At 41.1% G+C, this 19,824-nt stretch overlaps 1 pseudogene; it reads right to left on the reverse strand.

Moving 5' to 3' along the window:
* Nucleotides 1-2,516: 2,516 nt before the first annotated feature.
* Nucleotides 2,517-18,517, reverse strand: LOC131741610 (5'-AMP-activated protein kinase subunit gamma-1-like; annotated as a pseudogene).
* Nucleotides 18,518-19,824: the final 1,307 nt, after the last annotated feature.

Raw genomic sequence — 19,824 nt, forward strand, 5'->3', positions numbered from 1 at the left:
AATTTGTGAGTATTTTGTTGAGAATATTTGTATCTATATTCATCTGTGAAACTGGCCTTTGGTTTTCTTTTCTTTTCTTTTTTTCTTTTTTTTTTTTTTTTTTTTTTTTTTTGCAGTTCGTGGACCTCTCACTGTTGTGGCCTCTCCCGTTGTGGAGCACAGGCTCCGGACGCGCAGGCTCAGCGGCCATGGCTCATGGGCCCAGCCGCTCCGCGGCATGTGGGATCTTCCTGGACCGGGCCACGAACCCGTGTCCCCTGCATCGTCAAGCAGACTCTCAACCACTGCACCACCAGGGAAGCCCTGGTTTTCTTTTCTTGTAGCATCCTTATCTGGCTTTGGCATCATGGTCATGCTAGCTTGTGAAATGAATTTAAGAGTGTTCTGTCCTTTTCAATTTTTTGGAAGAGTTTGAGAAAGATTGGAGTTAATTCTTCTTTAAATGTTTGTTAGAATTCATCAGGGAAACCATCTGGTCCTGGAATTTTCTGTGTTGGGAGGTTTTTGATTACTGATACAATCTCCTTACTTGTTATTGGTCAGTTCATATTTTCTATTTCTTCATGATTCAGTCTTGTTAGTTTGAATGTTTCTAGGAATTTATCCATTTTTTCTACATTATCCAATTTGTTGGCATATGATTGCTCATAGTAGTCTCTTATGATCCTTTGTATTACTGTGGTATCAGCTGTAATGTCTCTTCTTTCATTTCTAATTTCAGTTATTTGGGTCCTCTCTTTTTTTCTTAATTAGTCTAGCTAAAGCTTAGTCAATTTTGTTTATCTGAAAAAACAACCCAGCCCTTAATTGTGTTATCTTTTCTATTGTTTTTCTGGTCTTCATTTCACTTATTTCTGCTCCAATCTTTGTTATTTCCTTCCTTCTGCTAATTTTGGGCTTAGTTTGTTCTTCTTTTTCTTGTTCCCTAAGGTATAAAGTTTTGTAATCTTTCTTTTTTATGGGGGGGTGGTTCTTGTCATTTTTAAAATTTTAATTTAATTAATTTTATTTTTTTAACATCTTTATTGGAGTATAATTGCTTTACAGTGGTGTGTTAGTTTCTGCTTTATAACAAAGTGAATCAGCTCTACATATACATATATCCCCATATCTCCTTCCTCTTGCATCTCCCTCCCTCCCACCCTCCCTATCCCTAGGTGGTCACAAAGCAACGAGCTGATCTCCCTGTGCTATGTGGCTGCTTCCCACTAGTTATCTATTTTACACTTGGTAGTGTATATATGTCCATGCCACTCCCTCACATCGTCCCAGCTTACCCTTCCCCATTGCCATGTCCTCAAGTCCATTCTCTACGTCTGCGTCTTTATTCCTGTCCTGACTCTAGGTTCTTCAAAACCATTTATTTTTTTGGTGTCCATATATATGTGTTAGCATACAGTATTTGTTTTTCTCTTTCTGACTTACTTCACTCTGTATGACAGTAATCAAGATGGTATGGTACTGGCACAAAAAGAGAAATATAGATCAATGGAACAGGATAGAAGGCCCAGAGATAAACCCACTCACATATAGTCACCTTATCTTTGATAAAGGAGGCAAGAATATACAATGGAGAAAAGACAGCCTCTTCAATAAGTGGTGCTGGGAAAACTGGACAACTACATGTAAAAGAATGAAATTAGAACACTCCCTAACACCATACACAAAAATAAAATGAAAATGGATTATTAAAGACCTAAATTTAAGGCCAGACACAATCAAACTCTTATAGGACAACATAGGCAGAACACTCTATGGCATGAATCACAGCAAGATCCTTTTTGACCCACCTCCTAGAGAAATGGAAATAAAAACAAAAATAAACAAATGGGACCTAATGAAACTTAAAAGCTTTTGCACAGCAAAGGAAAACATAAACAAGATGAAAAGACAACCCTCAGGATGGGTTCTTGTCATTTTAATTAGGTTCACCATGAAAAGCAATAACCTCAGCTAACCACTCTGCCCTCTTCCTCCACCTAACTCCTATCTCCCTTCACATGCATACAGCATAGACACCCCAAAAGCCTCCTCCCAATGATCCACCCCTCTCCTATTGTGGGAAGAAATGTCACAAAATGAATTTAGCCTCTTTCATCCAACATGAAACAGGATGAATGCAAATATCTTTATGAAGAGTTTTATGGTGCTGTTATCTTATAGTGGAATCAGAGGCAGAGATAGAGGCTAAGGCTAAGTGAAGCCCAGGGATCTCTTAGAGATCAGAATTTTCTGGAGGGGCACAGAGCCCATGGTTTGCCCAGAAAGGGGGATCTGAATAAGAGGATAGGAACTAGGATGGGCTAGACTGAAAGTTTTTCTGAGTACTGTGAGGATAAGGACACCTAAAAATTTATTCTCCTTCCTTTCCCCATGCATTCTCCAGCTCCCATGTAGAAGGGTAGGGGGGCTCCTGAGCAAGGAGCAGTCACCAGGTTTTATCTGTGATTCCCAGAGCTTTAGGCAGGCAGTGAGTGGGGCACATCCGCTGGTGCTGCCTGCCCCCTTCCCGCAGCTCAGGGCTGCTTCTCTCTGCCTGTGAGCACTAGGTCCTACAGGTTGTCAGATAGTGATACAATTCCCTTGACCACATCACGCTCATCCACCACTGCAAGTCGGTGAACCTCTGCTTCCACCAGCCTATTGATGATGGTCTCCAGCGTCTCATGCAGGTAGCACTTGAGAGCACATTTAAAGTAATGTGATTGATGTCTCAGGGCTTTGGCTACAGACACATCTAGGTTGTTGTAGGACTTTTCTTTTTCTTTTTTTTCTTTTTTTTTTTTTTTTTTTTTTTGCGGTACGCGGGCCTCTCACTGTTGTGGCCTCTCCCGTTGCGGAGCACAGGCTCCGGACACGGAGGCTCAGCGGCCATGGCTCACAGGCACTGCCACAGAGCATGTGGGATCTTCCTGGACCAGGGCACGAACCTGTGTCCCCTGCATCGGCAGGCAGATTCTCAATCACTGCGCCACCAGGGAAGCCCTATAGGTCTTTACTGCTGCCTGATGGATAGCATCAAACTTGTAAAAGATGTTTACCACATGACCTTTCGCATTCACCACTGGCAGGGCTGAGAATTGGTGTTGTACAGAGATGCCCAGAGTCACATACAGCAGATCATAACAGTGTTGGCGTAGAAGCTGATTTGTAGCTCTTCCAGAGACTTAGACATGAACTCTGGCTTGGGAACTTAGTGATAAACAATTTGAGAAACTTGAGACTGCATTTGTGGATGAGGATGTACAAGATGTTGCCTGATTTGGGGTTAACAATTGGCAGCCTGTGGATCTTGTTTTGAATTAATGAAGAGACAGCATCAAACATGCTGGCATTAGGAGAAATGCAGGCAAGTGGTTTAAAGAAGTCCTGTATGTACACCTCCTTCCAAGTTTCTATCTGTGTTCTTCCAACTCATAGATCTGTACCAAGGCTGACTTACAGTAATGGTGCAGGATATTGATGAAATTAGTGATAGTCCACATGCCCACAAGTCCTTGCTTTTTGCTATCCCAGAAAGGGGCACCTTGCATACCATTAGTCACCAAAGCAAAGAAAGCTTTCTTCACCTGCAGGGAAGTAGCAAATCAACCAAATTGGAGCTTATGAGAATCAAGTCATAGCAGTAAGAGACTCTATAAAGGAAGTGTATATGCTATTGTTAGATTCTGGGGTCTCTTGAGGATGCTCATTTTTCCAGAGTTGGAAACTCTCAAGACATGGCCATCTCCATTGCAAGAGGCACTGGCTGGGTTCATTCACTTTAGGAACCTTGCTTTTTTTTTTTTTAAATAGAGATGTTTATTGCATTAAACTTCCCTCTTAGAACTAGCCTTGCTGCATCCCATAAGTTTTGGTATGTTGTGTTTTCATTTTTGTTTGTGTCAAGATATTGTTTGGTTTCTCTTTTGATTTCTTCTTTGACCTCTTGGTTGCTCAAGAGTGTGTTGTTTAATTTCCACGCATTTGTGAATTTTCCAGTTTTCCTCTTGTAACTGATTTCTAGTTTCATATCAGTCAAAAAATATACTTGGTATGATTTCAATCATGTTACATTTGCTATTTGCTAGGCTTGTTTTGTAATCTAACATATGATCTATCCTGGAGAATGTTCCATGTGTGCTTTAGAAGAATGTGTATTCTGCTGCTGTTGGGTAGAATATTCTATACATGTCTGTTAGGTCTGTTTGGTCTAAGGTGTAGTTCAAGTCCAACGTTTCATATTTATTTTCTGTCTGGATAATCTATCCATCATTGAAAGTCGGGTATTGAGGTCTCCTACTATTATTGTAGTGTTGTCTATTTCTCCCTTCACATCTACTAGTATTTGCTTAATATATTTAGGTGCTCTGATTTGGGTTGTATATATATTTACAATTGCTGTATTTTCTTTATTAATTAACCCCTTTGTCATTATATAGTGACCTTCTTTGTCTCTTGTTAACACTTTTGACTTAAAGTCTATTTTGTCTGATATAGGTATAGCCACTCCTGCTCTCTTTTGGTTTCCATTTGCATGGAATATATTTTTCCACCCCTTCAGTTTGAGTCTGTTCATGTCCTTAAGTCTGAAGTAAGTCTCTTGGAGGCAGCATAATGTTGGTTTCTGTTTTTTAATCCATTCAGCCACTTTGTGCCTTTTGATTAGAGAATTTAGTCCATTTACATTGAAAGTAACTGTTGATAGGTAAGGACTTACTAATGCCATCTCATTAATTGTTTTCCAGCTGTTATATAGTTCCCTTTTTCCTTTCTTTCTCTTTTGCTGTCTTTCTTTGTGAACTGGTGATTTTCCATAATTGAATGCTTTGACTCCCTTCTCTTTATCTTTTGTGTATCTACTGTAGATTTTTGCTCTGTAGTTATCATGAGTATTAAATAAAACATCTTATAGACATAACAGTGTATTTGAAGTTGATAACTTAACTTTGACTGCATACAAAAACTCTATTCTTTTATTCCCACCCTATATTTTATGTTTTTGATGTCACAATGTACGTCTTTTATATTGTATATTCACTAACAAATTATTGTAGCTATTGTTATTTTTAATACTTTTGTCCTTTAAACCTTTATACTAGAGTTAACTGATTAACACACCACCATTTTACAGTATTAGAGTTTTTTGAATTTGACTATATACTTACCTTTACCAGTATCTTTTATATTTTCATATATTTTCATGTTATTTCATTTCTGCTTGAAGAACTCATTTCAGCATTTCTTGTAAGACAGGTTTAGTCATGCTGAACTCCCTCAGCTTCTGTTTGTTTGGGAAAATCTTTCTCTCTCCATTTCTCAAAGACAACTTTGCTAGGTAAAGTATTCTTGACAGTTTTTTTTTTCTTTCAGTAATTTGAATATATTATCCCACTCTCTTCTGCCCTACAGGGTTTCTGCTGAGAAATTCATTAAAGCCTTATGGGGGTTCCCATATAGGTGAGATTTTTTTTCTCTTACTGCTCTAAAAATTATCTCATTTTCTTTGATTTTAGACAATTTTATTCTAAGTTGTCTTGGAAAACATGATTTGGGTGTTGAAATTTTACAGTCACCTATTAGCTTCATGAACTTGGATGTCCAAATCTCTCCCCAGGTTTGGGAAGTTCTCAGCCATTGTTTCTTTAAATAAGCTTTCTTTTCCCCCTTACCCCCTCTTCTTCTGGGACTGCAATAATGCATAGACTGTTTCTTTTAATGGTATATCATGATTCACATAGGCTTTCTTGACTCTTTCATTCTTTTTTCTTTGACTTCTCTGTCTAGATGATTTCAAATGATCTGCCTTCTAGCTCACTAATTCTTTTTTCTGCTTGGTCAAATCTGCCAAAGCTCTCTATTGAATTCTTCAGTTCGATTATTGTGTTCTTCAACTGTAGAATTTCTACTTTTTTTTTTTGGCGGTACGTGGGCCTCTCACTGTTGTGGCCTCTCCCGTGGCAGAGCAAAGGCTCAAGACGCGCAGGCTCAGCGGCCATGGCTCACGGGCCTAGCTGCTCCTCAGCATGTGAGATCTTCCTGGACCGGGGCACGAACCTGCATCCCCTGAATCGGCAGGCGGACCCTCAACCACTGCGCCACCAGGGAAGCCCTCTACTTTTTTTTAAATACATAGTTTCCATTTCTTTGTTGAACCTCTCATTTTGTTCATGCATTGTTTTTCTAATTTCATTTATTTGTTTATCTGTGTTTTCTTGTAGTTCATTGAATTTCTTTAAGAGGATTATTCTGAATTCTTTGTCAGACAGTTCATAGATCTCCATTTCTTTAGGGTCAGTCATTGGAGTTTTATTAGTTTCTTTTGGCGGTGTCATGTTTTCTTCATTATTCATGATCCTTGTGGCCTTGTGTTGGTGTCTACACCTTGAAGAATGGCTTTATAGACTGGCTTCATTAGGCAAAGCCCTTCACCAGTCAGCCCATCCAGAGATTCTAGGTGATATCCATAAGTGGGCAGGCCTGGTGCTTGGGTCTGCAGTGATGGGTTGGGGACCAGAGTCTGAATGGTTGGACCTGGATCCTGGGTCCACAGGGGCCAACCAGGTGCTGAGGACCACTAGGGTGAGCCCAGCATCTGCATCCACCGGGGCCAGTAGGTATTCGTCCAGTGAGTGTTCTGTAGACTGTTGGTCTTCAATAGTAGTCTGAATGTATCCCAGCAGGTACACAAGATGATCCACTAGGTAAGGAAGGAAAATAGTGAAACTTCTATTTTTATTTATTCCTTACCTCATTCCTTTTCGTTTCCATTTCATGAATGTTTTGTAATATACTGAATGTTAATTCAGTAGTACACATACATAAACTATAAATAAATACACACATTTGCAGGGGTGCAGGTTCAAATGTCTACTGCTGAAGTGAGTGTTCAAAAGAGTTTAGAGGGCTTCCCTGGTGGCGCCGTGGTTGAGAATCCGCCTGCCAATGCAGGGGACACGGGTTTGTGCCCCCGTCCGGGAAGATCCCACATGCCACGGAATGGCTGGTCCCGTGAGCCATGGCCACTGAGCCTGTGCGTCGGACCCTGTGCTCCGCAATGGGAGAGGCCACAACAGTGAGAGGCCCGCATACCACAAAAAAAAAAAAAAAAAAAAAAAAAAAAGTTTAGAGACCTTTGCTCTAAACCACCACCTTCTACTTTCTCTTTTTAAAAATTAATTAATCAGTTAATTTTTGGGGGGTTGCATTGGGTCTTCGTTGCTGCGCATGGGCTTTCTCTAGTTGTGGCGAGCAGGGGCTACCCTTCGTTGCAGTGCGCGGGCTTCTCATTGCGGTGGTTTTTCCTGTTGCGGAGCACAGGCTCTAAATGCATGGCCTTCAGTGGTTGTGGCTCATGGGCTTTAGAGTGCAGGCTCAGTAGTTGTGGCATGCGGGCTCAGTAGTTGTGGCTCATGGTCTCTAGAGCGCAGGCTCGGTAGTTGTGGCACATGAGCTTAGTTGCTCCACAGCATGTGGGATCTTCTTGGACCAGGGCTCTAACCCAGGTCCCTGCATTGGCAGGTGGATTCTTAACCACTGTGCCACCAGGGAAGCCCCTACTTTCTCTTCAGAGAGAATATAATTGATTAACTTACAGCTTCCTTAATTACCAGCAGACCTAAAGATATATTCTGCCACCTTGATAGAGCTGTATTTTCTAAGTATCCATAAAACAATATCCCTACCAGTTCTTAGAGACAGTGAATTTAGAAATTTTACTAATTATCATGGATCTCACTCTCAGATAGTAAATTGGAGAGGGTAAAATAGAGAATGTATTCCCTGTGCCTCATGAAGTTAACTAGTTGCTATTATAGATGCAATAAAAATTAATTCTGTCCTCTGACCACCTGAGAATAACATTTTAAGGTAAGGAACTGCCTATTCATTGAGGCGTAAATCAATAACTGGAGTCGACTAATGATAAACCAGGGAACAATCAGGTACATTGTAGTAAATAGTTCTGTCATCTTATAATTCTTAATAACTCAGCTGTCACTCTAGACATTTTTGCATCTTTGTCTGGAGAATGGAAAGAAATAAAATTTAGGCTGATATTACAGACAAGATAAAAATCTGGGGTGTGGGCGGAAGGAAAGTCTTCATAGAGGAGACTCTTAAATTGGGTGCTGAAGGGTGAATGAAAGTTCACAAGGGTGACATGGGGAAAAACGGAGGGCATTCCAGACAGAAGGAACAAGATGGGCCCAGACACAGGTGGAAGACATCTTCTCTGGGGAGTGGAAGGTAGTGTGCCCTGGCTGAGGCATGCAGAGGCTGCGTGCGTTTGTGAGAGAGTGCAGGAAGGGGAGGTTGAAGAGGCAGGGTGGGGGCCAGGTCATATAGTCCTTAAGAGTTAGACAAGCCTGGAATCAGATTCCTGCTCGGCATCTTAGTAGCTCTGTGATCTTGAGCAAGTTCCTCTGTAATATTCATAATTCCCTATCTGTAAATTCATAATAACAAACTAGTACCTACCTTCTAGGGTTACTGTGAGTTCGAAATAAGAGAATCCCTTTTAAATGCTTAGAAAGCCACCTGATCACATGGCATCATTTAACGTCTCAGTAAATAGAAAGTGTTGTTGTTGCTATTTTTATTGTTATATACTAATAACAACGTGTGTGTATACACACTAATAACAACTATTGTTTTATATGAATCAAGGGACTAGATTATGAAATGGCTTATATATCATGTCAAAGAGTTCAGGCCTTTTAGGTCAGTGTTTCTAAAATGTGATCAAGGGCTTCCCTGGTGGCGCAGTGGTTGAGAGTCCGCCTGCCGATGCAGGGGACACAGGTTCGTGCCCCGGTCCGGGAAGATCCCACATGCCGCAGAGCGGCTGGGCCCGTGAGCCATGGCCGCTGAGCCTGCGCGTCCGGAGCCTGTGCTCCGCCACGGGAGAGGCCACAACGGTGAGAGGCCCGCGTACCGCAAAAAAAAATAAAAATAAAAAAAATAAAATGTGATCAATTAATCTGTAAAAGTAATGGTCCTCAAGCAACTTCTGTGGCACAAGTAATAAAAAGATATGTTCTTTAAAATTTTATGAATTTGAAATGGAAGAAGAATTATCAAATACCATTATGTTCTTAATAATGGTTCATGCATATGGATGGATCAAATCAGTCAGACACTTAACAAGATGTAGTTAAAATCAGTTACTAGGATATAGTTTAGTTTAGCTATATCATTGGAATATTATTGTTTATGTGTGTAAAATTTGCATTTTTTGTTGTTACTATTGTGTTATGGCTCTGATTAACAAAAATAGATTAATGACTAAAAAGTGGTTCATTGAAGTGTAAAAGCAATGATAAAAATAGTAGTATAAACTCTACAATTCAGAAGCATAATTACTGAACAAGACTTCAGGATCTGTTGGGACAAGAGCATCTGTGAACGTGATGATTTCACCCAAGCGGCTGAAAGGGAAAGTGTGAACGGGAAGTGTGGCTATGAATATCTAAAAACTGGATTTTATTGAACAAGGGATTTATCCCCCCTTGCGCACTCTGTATTAGAAAACTTTGTCAGGGAGCTTCGTGATGCTCTCAGAGATTTTACATCATTTCCGAAATAGCATAACCTTATAGGTCAACCAGTAGTTTTTCTGGGAGCAAGCACAAAATAATATTTTCTGGTATGAAATTGATTAATTTTATTTCTAAATGCAAAGACACCAAGGCAACAGCATCAACAGATACAAGTCATGCTATGGCCAACATGCTTATAAAACCAGCCTCAAATTCAGGACAAATAAAATGCTGAGAGAGAAAGCCAAAGTAGCCATAAGCAAACCCTAATGTCGGGATAGTATGCTGCATAGCACAAATGGCACACACAAAGATGGTGGAACTATTACTGTTGTACTGATGACAGCCAATATTTTGTTTTACAGTTGAGTGAAACCACTTGTGGGAAAAGAATGAACCAGCTTTTTGCATCTCCGTGGTAGCTATATGAATGAGAAAGACATAATTTATAATTTTGAATTCTCATTATCAATTAATCTAATATCTTTGTGAGATATGATGCAGGTTAGAAGTGTATTTGAGGTAATGCTGATGGAGGACCAGCCATGTGTCCAGCAAAAAACGGTTTGGTGTGTCAGTATCTATTGCTACAAAAATGTAAAACAACTGCAAACCCTAGTCACTTAAACAGTAGGAATTGATTAATCTCATGAGTCCGTAGGCCAGTGAGGTGTTCCTCCCCATCTCACCCAGGCTCCTCCAGGTGTCATGCTAGAACGTGGGCAAGACCAGCTACATAATTTGTGGAGCTCGGTGCAAAATAAAAACGCATGGCCCCTTATTCAGAAGTTATTAAGAATTTCAGGGTCATGACAGCAGAACATGAAACCAAGCATGGGACTTTTCTTAGCACAGGACCCTGTGTGACTACAAAGGCCCCATAGCCATGAAGCCAGTCCTGGCTGTGGGTGGTGTAGGCAACTCTGCTCCTCCTCTCAGCTGGGTTCTTTCATGTGTCTGGGTATCAGCATGGCTAGTCTGGGATAGACTTGGCTGGGACAAGTGGGGTAACTCTACCCTATGCATCTCATCTTCTAGCAGGCTAGCCCAAGCATGTTCTTATGGCAGAGGCAGAGGAGCAAGAACGAGCGAGCCCAAACATGTGAGCACTTTTCAGGTCTCTGCTTTGTCACATTTGCTACCATCCCATTGGGCCACAGCAAGTCCCATGGCCAGCTCAGAGGTGGAGTGGGAGGGTGCTACCGCACTGTGACAGAGGGCATGGACATGAGGTGGGATGAAGAATGAGGGCCATTTTTGCCATGAACCTCACTTGCCTACTCAAAAATAGTTGTATCCAGGTGCTAAAATTGCACACTGTTTTATTTACCAAGAACAGTTATGCATGCTGATCTTCACTAAGTGTTGAAGAAGTAACAAAAATTGTTAGCACGATCAAATCTCCATCAGGGAGCATATGTCTTTCCCATGTGTTTTGTGAAGAAATGGGCGGCGTGTACTAAAACTGTTTTTCCACCCTAAAGCGTGCTGGCTATCCAAGGGGAAGGTATTCATGTGAGTAATTGAAAGGAGGGAGGAGATAAGACTTCTTTATAACACCAATAATGCCAGGGAAAGCCAGAAACCATAAATCTGGTCCTTGTCGTCATTACCAGTGTTGTAAGGAAATGTTATCTCAGTGATTTCAAGTGGGTGTCAACACACCCTGGGCAGTAGCTTGAAAAGCTCATACCTCTCACTTCAGGCCCAACCTCTTAGGATGTTCAGTGCCAAGGTTAAGGTATCAGGAAATTGAACTGTGGTGAAGAGGCTTTGTTAGCAGGCATTGACTCTTTCCTAATACTTGATTTTTTTCATTTTCTGGAGAAAGGCATCAATAACATATTATTGGGCATATTTAAAAACCATTCACTATGCCAGAAAACATGGAGAAATTCTTTCCAGAGCTGAACCCAAACAAAAAACATTAGAAATTCATTTGCATCTACCATCCAAGTTAAAACATCCAACCATCCAGCCTTTGAATAAGATATATTCTTTGACTTACTTGCTTGTAAATGTGGCCTTTAGTGAGAGACTTCACCACTTTTTCTAGGTATAGGTCCCATCCAAATATACACAGCCATCTGTAGGGCCACCAAGCATTTGCTGCCCATAATTCGTAGTTATGCTCTCTAGTTTAGCAGAACAAAATAAATGGAATCTGTCATTAATCCAGATGTACATGTATGTGTGTGTATGTTATATACTTTAATGGTTGATTGCAAATAGCAGTATCCCTTTTGCTGACTTGATATTTCTCATCATCCTACTTTTGCTATTTCAACTCTGTCTCCCCAAACTCAGGATCTGAGTATATTTGAATACTTCTTTTTAGTAGGCCTGGTATACTGCACTATCCAAACTCCTGCTGCTTGTTATCCAGAATTCAGGTACCAAGTATATGTATCCCTTGCTATATGAACTTGATTTCCAAACTCAAACTCAGGAGATAAATAGGCTTGGATAACAAGGTATACTTGAATATTATTAATTTTAAGTTAATTTATACTAATTTTATTATTTAAAAATTTTATGAATGTTTACCTAAAATTGGAGGTTTTCAATATGCTCCAGACAGCTAATACGTAGTTATTAGACACTGAAAGCTTAAGAAACACTGCTTTCCTTTAGGGAATGAGGGGTCATTGAATGGCAAAGATTTTAAACAGAGGGGAAAATAGAGTCAGATCAGCATTTTCAGAAGATTACTCAGGTAGTAATATAGTTTTGAGTTTGGAAGATGGCACATAAAACTCGATGCTGTCAGACTTGATTTTTTTTTTTTTTTTTTTTTTTTTTTTTTGTGGTACGTGGGCCTCTCCCGTTGCGGAGCACAGGCTCCGGACGCGCAGGCTCAGCGGCCGTGGCTCACGGGCCCAGCCACTCCGTGACATGTGGGATCTTCCCGGACAGGGGCACGAACCCGCATCCCCTGCATCTGCAGGCGGATTCTCAACCACTGCGCCATCAGGGAAGCCCATGGCAGATTTGATTTTAATCTTTCTACAAATACTCGCCAGTACTGAACGCCAGTAACAGAGCTCAGATTTGTGGATACAAAAATGGAAAGACTGCAATGGACCTATTTTCCTGGATCCAGCCTAGTGGGAGTGATCACTATTCAAACAAATTACCCAAAGATTAAATTACAATTGTGCTAAATCCTGATGAAGAATGGAGATAGAAACCATTCTTAGAGAAAGGTGAGACATGGAGGTGAGAGAGGAAGGAATTAAAAGATGATTCTAGGTTCTTGGTTTAGAGCCTGAGGTAATTAACGAAGAAAAGGAATTTAAGAAGAGAAGAGTTGGCGTCTTTTGATAATTAAGTTTTGGACATGATGAGTTTGAACTGCCTCTCAGACATGTAGTATAGTTGTCCAGAAGGCAAGTGTGTATATAAACGTGGAGAGAGAAATGTGAGCTGCAGATACATATTTGGGGATATAGGATGGACTGGTAGCCATGGAGATTGACTCAGCTTGTCCACTGTCCTTAATAGCTTCTTCTCTGGCCTCAGTCAAGGCCATAGACAAGTGTTTCTGTAGGGCAGGATATTTTCTTTAACCAGTTTCCAACTCTTAACTTCCACTTTGAACCTACCCACTTTGGTTTAGTTTTTATTGTTTTCTAATGCTTTGAATCTATATTTCCATTATGGAATTTTTTTTTTCTCTTTGGTTGCCCAGCTTCCATTCACTCTGCTTCTGCTAACAGCTTCTGGGTTTTGCCTGAGGCTCCAGCTCTCCCCCACACTTTCATCCCATGTAGTTCTGGCAATATTGACTGCATCCCGAGTTTGGAGCAGGGGGTGGGCATGCCTGTGATGTAGGCCTGGCCAACCAAAGTCTCCTGGTCACAGTGATTAGCTCAGGGTTAAGCACATGATCACGATAGAAGAAAAGAGATGCCATGAAGGTTTTGCTGAGATATCTGGCATAAACTCAAGAGTTCTTTCCCTCTTAATATAAACCTAAAAGCACATAGGGATAACATTTCTACAGCAGTCCTGTAGCCACAAGGAATTTGAGAACAGCGCCAATACCAAGCTAGGAAACCTGAGAAATGAAGGAAACTTGGATCTCGGTGATCTTGTTGAGTTCTTTTACTTTGAGAATTTAACCCATTAACATTGATTGTGATTACTGTTTCCTCCCGTTGCATTTGTTTATTTTTTTTCTTTTAGTACAGTGGTTCTCAGATACATATGTCCCCATCCCAGAGATTCTAATTCATTTGGTCTGGGGTGTGCTCTGGCCATCAGTATTTTTAAACCTTCCCCATGTTGTATATGCAGCCAGGTTTGAAAATCCCAAATCTAGCAGTCACTCTTGATTTTTTAAATGTTTTATTATAAAATACCGTATGTACAAAAATATAAGACACTCAGGAAAAAAAAACATAAAGCAAACAAAAGTTAACATTTTTACATTGAGAAATGAAATATTTCCAGCACCCTAGAAGCCTCCTGCATGACTCATTCCAATTCATCTTAAATCTCCTGTCAGATATCTTCCCATCAGTATCTAGACTGACTTTGCCTCTACAGCCCCCTTGGAATAATTCAAGCCATAACCTACTTTCAAACCCTTTCCTGTCCCCTCCGATGTTGAAATCTTATGAAATTTTAGTTCCAGTTTTTAATTTTTCTCACAATAAACATATCCACATTTACTTAGATATAGTCATAAGTTTTACTAGTGTTTATAGACACTATGTTTCTTGTATCCACCACTCCTTTCTCTAGAACTTGCAGTGTTGGAAGCTGGAGCATTGTTAGTCCAGATGAGAATCCCTGTTCTTATTTCAGGAGCCAATTCCTGGGATTTTAAGGGATGGGGTAAATGTACTGCCAGACCAGGTAGTTTATATTCTAGGGGTCGAAATATTCTATCCTTCTTGGTAGGTAGCTAAGTATTCTCCGGGGCACAGCTTGCCTCCTTCGGCTGCCCCTGCAGTTTATTCTGAAGCATCATCCTACCTTGGAGAGCTACCCATGTAGCAATGACAGGACCAGGCACTGGGGACAACCTTTTCTCTTCCTCCCCAACCTCAGTCCCTATTGTTGTGGAGGCCCTGTTAAGAAAGGCTCTGCTTCCCCATCCAGGTCAGCCTTCAAGTTCAGAGCCTTCTCCAAGAAAGGTATTTATTCCCCTATTCAAAAAGTAGTCCTAGCGTCTTTAACCTGGGAACTTTATCTGCCGTGAGCTGCCAGCTAGAGGGCGATGTCTGATCCAGCCAGGCCAAATGCAGCCCTGTATTTAATTACTTTAACAACTGTCCAGGCAGACCTCTCTCTCTCTCTTCTATTTGTTTACTCTAATCTTGGATTTCCCCGTGGATTCCCTGGGAAGAGCTACCTTCCCTCAGGAGTGTTTAGTGTCAAGTTTCTCCACCCTATGCCATTGATTGGAACCCTTATATATTCTATCTTACAGGAATTCTTCATCATTTCTGATTTACTAATAGGACTCTTTCTTAGTTTTGGCAGTTATAGATCTATATGCAAAATTTGCCAGACCATATAAAAATTTTATATATAAATAATATATATTAAATATAAATTATTTTGTATATATAAATAATGCATATTTTTCTGTCATTTTAGTGGAATTTTGGAACATGGAAGGTAGGTACCTGTGCTGAGAAAATAAAATGGTGAGACTGGCATAAGATGGCATCTCTCAGGGAACAGCCATATTTTTAGCATCTAAATTTGGGCCTTAGTGAGTACAAGAGTATACTTACAGTTACTTGTATTTTAATTAATGCTCAATTTGCTAAATTTGTAAATGTAAAAAACCCAATTTTCCCTAAGCCTTTAACGTATAACTCACAGATGATATTGTTGTATTTATAAGTCTTATCTAAAGTTAATGACTCATTTTCATTTGTTCTTATGTCAGTGCTAACTTAGCTTGTAAATTTGACATAGTAAATTCTCCTAAATATTTAACATCACTTACAAACTTGATTAATAACATTCCCTTAGCTTTGGCATTTTAACCACAGTTACAGATTTGATTCTCTTCAGTGCTTCAAACGTCTGACAAGGCAGACTTATAAATGAAACAAACAAAATTGCTAAGCACTGAAACACTATAAACGTAATAAATCTGAAATTGTTTACTAATCCAGAAGTTTTTAAGCATTCAGTTTTAGTCTAAGTCAAATTCTCTTAAATATTTTTTAATTAAAGTCACAAATCTTCTTAAATCAGTCAAACTCTCTTAACCCAACTTTCTGCCTGCTTCACCTGTTAGTACCCTGGCAACCGAAGGTAGCAGAGGAAAAACATGCACGATTAAGCTTATGGGTTTCGCTTTAAATTTATGTCCATAAATCTCCAGTAAGCTCCTAGTACTGCCTCTAATATTACATTTCCCTAATATATTTACTCTCCTGTTTTCCCAGGTAGCTTTTTTTTTCTTTTTGAAAAAGGGAAGGATGGTTATTTATTAGCCTTTTTTCGTCTTTTGAAAATTTTTTTTTTCTTTTGGCTGTGTCACATGTTTTGCAGGATCTCAGTTCCCGACCAGGGATTGAACTGGGATATGGCAGTGAAAGCCCGGAATCCTAACCACTAAGCCACCCTAAGATTATTATTGTTTTTAATTATGGTAAAATACATAATAACATAAAATTTACCATCTTAACCATTAAGTGTCTCAGTTATCTTTTCACAACTTGTCTCTCCCTACTCTCAGTGGATGATCTCATTTGCTAAGTAATTGTAAACATTAGAAGCAATTAGAAAAGAATGATTCTTCTTCTTCCCACTCTGCCAGATTTACCAGGCTACCTACATCTGTGCCCTTTGAATCTGCTCTCCCTCATCTAATAGTGGAAGAACTGTCTGTACCAATCTCTCCCCCGGAGGCTTGGATCCTGTCCCTTTCACCTGCTGAAGGACTGTGGGCCCATTATCCCCATCCTCTCCTCCACTCATCCTTTCCATCACCATGCAAAAGTACTGTCTTTAAAGAGCAAAAAGACTAAGTTTTCTTTGGCTTTTCCTTTCCTTCCAGCTACTTCCCCCTTCTAGGAAAAGTCCCTCCAAAGAGCTGTCTACACTGCTTTCTCACCCCTTCACCTCATATTCCCCATTCTCTCTTTAACCCACTCCAGTACCGCCCCTAAGCCCCATGCTTTAGAGGACCCCACTTGGGCCCCCCTCAGGCTACGACCCTTCCCACCAGGGGAACACAAACCTTTGGATTTGCCGCCTCCCCAGACCTCACTCAGGATGCCTAGGACCCTGTCTAAGTGGTCCCAGACCAGCTCCCAGGGCCTATTAAGGGCTGTTCTCCAGATCCAAGGGATATGGTGTGTGTATCTCTGTGCCTCAGAGATGGCTGTTGACTGGGGTGGAGGGTTGGGGAAGCATGTGTAGGTGGAACTTGGATATTCAATCTGGAGGGAGAGAAGAAAAAGCTGGGGGAACAGGTCAGGGTACCAGTTCTCTCTGAGCCAGTTCCTTCCTGTAAAGAACTCAAGGAGCTGGAGAATTCTAAATTTGAATCTCGCCTTCCAATATGTAATAAATACAATAATATTTTATTTAGCAGTTTGCTCGGCTGATAAAATTTAAATATTTAGACGTGTGATGTGTAGACCTCCACTTGTACCTTTGGCCCCATGATTGCCCTCTCCAATCAGATTTTTACAAGTCCCATGAATCCTGTCTAGCGAAGGTCGCCGATGGCCTGCAGTTTGCCAATCCAATGCCCACATCTCTGTCGTCATCTTCCTCAACCGCTCAGCAGCATTTGACACAATGAATCACTTTCTTCTCCTGTGTTCCACAGCACCGTGATCTTGGTCTGCCTCCTGTTCCCTCTCGGTTTGGCCCGTTTGTTCGTTCCTCCTCCTCTTCCTACTTACCCTAAATATGCCCCAGGGTTCAGGCCTCAGACCTCACCATCACTCCATTTAAATCCTTTCCTTTGTTATCTGAGGTCTCATGTCCGTAAATACCACCTGCGGCTGGGGTCCCCAACCCCTGGGCCTCGGACCGGCAGCGGTCCACGGCCTGTTAGGAACCGGGCCGCACAGCAGGCGGTGAGCCGTGGGCAAGTGAGCGAAGCTTCATCTGCGCTCCCCACCGCTCACGTTACCTCCTGAACCATCCCCCCATGCACCCCACCCGTGGAAAAATCGTCTTCCACGAAACCGGTCCCTGGTGCCGAAAAGTTTGAGGACCGCTGACCTACCGGCTGATCACGCACTCCTAGTTTCCCTGCTTATCACCACCGCTTGGGTATCTAATAGGCACCCCAAATTTTACATGTCCAAACTAGAATTCTCGATTTCCCTTTAACAAACCTGTCCCCCCGACCCCAGTATGTTTCCATCATCCCCCAGACATTTAGTCCAAAATGCTACATGTTTTTCCTGATTTCTCACTGCCTCACATCCCACACCCAGTCAAGGCATAGGTGAGTTCTTTGGTTCTGTCTTCAGACCAGTCACTTCTCTCCAGTTACACTGCTACTGTCCTCTTCCAAGCCAATATCATCTTCCACCTGGAGACTCTTTAAGGGGCCTCTCACCTGGCTGGCCTACTCCCACTTATACCCCTCCTCACTACAGACTGCGAATTCTTTTTTCTTTTTGGCCGCGCCTCGAAGCTTGCGGGATCTTAGTTTCCCGACCAGGGATCCAACCCGGGCCCCTGGCAGTGAGAGCGCCGAGTCCTAACTGGTGGACCGCCAGGGAATTCCCAACAGACTACTAATTCTTACAGCGGCCCCCGTGGGCTTTCAAAAACCATAAATCAGACCACATGACACCCTTGTTCAAGACGTCCCAAAGACTTCCCTTCACATTAAAAATAAAATCCAGACTCTTCCACACGGTCTACATACAAGGCCCTGCGTGACCTGGCATCTGCTTTGCTTTCAACCTCCTCTCCCCGTTGCTCACTGTGTTGCAGCCGTAGTGCTGCCTTGCACAGTCTGGAGCACCCCAAGCTCGCTTCTGCCTCTGAAACGTCATACTCTCTCTGGGCTGTGCATGGGTGCTTTGCTTCTGCACGGTTTGCTCCTTCATACATTTTAGATCTCCGTTCAAGTACCTCCCCAGAGAAATCTTCGATCCAAAGTACACTCTCTTTCATGTCTATCACCTTAGCCAGGTTTATTTTCTTCATAGTATCAATTACTTTTAAAAAATGGAAGTGTAGTTGATTTACAATATTATACTAGTTTCAGGTATATGGCATAGCGATTCAGTATTCATTAAAAGTTATTACAAGATAATGGCTATAATTCCCTGTTATCCAAAATAACCTTGTTGCTTATCTATTACAAACTACAAAACTACGTAGTAGTTTGTATCTGTTAATCCCATAACCCTAATCTGTCCCCCCGCCACTTCCCTCTTCCTTTGGTAACCACTAACTCATTTTCTATATTTGTGAGTCTATTTCTGTTTTGCCTATACATTCATTTGTATTATTTTATAGATTTCACATATATGTGGTATCATACAGCATTTGTCTTTCTCTGACTTGTTTCACTAAGCATAATATTCTCTAGGTCCATCCATGTTGCTGCAAATGGCAGAATTTCATTCTTTTTTATGGCTGAGCAATATTCCATTTTCTCTGTGTGTGTGTGTGTGTGTGTGTGTGTGTGTGTGTGTGTGTGTGTGTGTGTGTATGACATCTTCTTTATTCATTCATCCGTTGGGGGCACTTGGATTGCTTCCCTGTCTTGGCTGTTCTTATAAATAGTGCTGGTACTACATTGGAGTGCAAGTATCTTTTTGAATTAGTGTTTTTGTTTTTTCTGGATCTATACCCTGGAGTGAAATTGCTGGATCACACGGTAGCTCCAAGTTTTGTTTTTAGAGGACCCTCCATGCTGTTTTCTGTAGTGGCTGTGTCATTTTACGTTGCCACCAGCAGTGCACCAGGGCTCCCTTTTCTCTGTACCCCCTCCAACATTTATTATTTGTAGGCTTTTTTGTGACAGCCGTTCTTACCAGTGTGAGGTGATACCTCACTGTAGTTTTGATTGGCATTTCTCTAATAATTAGGGGTGCTGTGCAGCTTTTCATGTGCTTGTTGGCCATCTGTATGTCTTCCTTGGAAAAAATATCTATTCAGGCCTTCTGCCCATTTCTTGACTGGTTGTTTGTTTTTTTTAATGTTGAGTCGTATGAACTGTTTATATATTTTGGATATTAACCACTTGTCAGTCACATCACTTTCAAATATTTTCTCCCATTCTGTAGGGTTTTTTTTTCATTTTGTTGATGGTTTTCTTTGCTGTGCATTTTAAGTTAAGTTTAGCTTAAGT

Source organism: Kogia breviceps, chromosome 14, assembly GCF_026419965.1.
Source record: "Kogia breviceps isolate mKogBre1 chromosome 14, mKogBre1 haplotype 1, whole genome shotgun sequence".
NCBI classification, from domain to species: Eukaryota; Metazoa; Chordata; class Mammalia; order Artiodactyla; family Physeteridae; genus Kogia; species Kogia breviceps.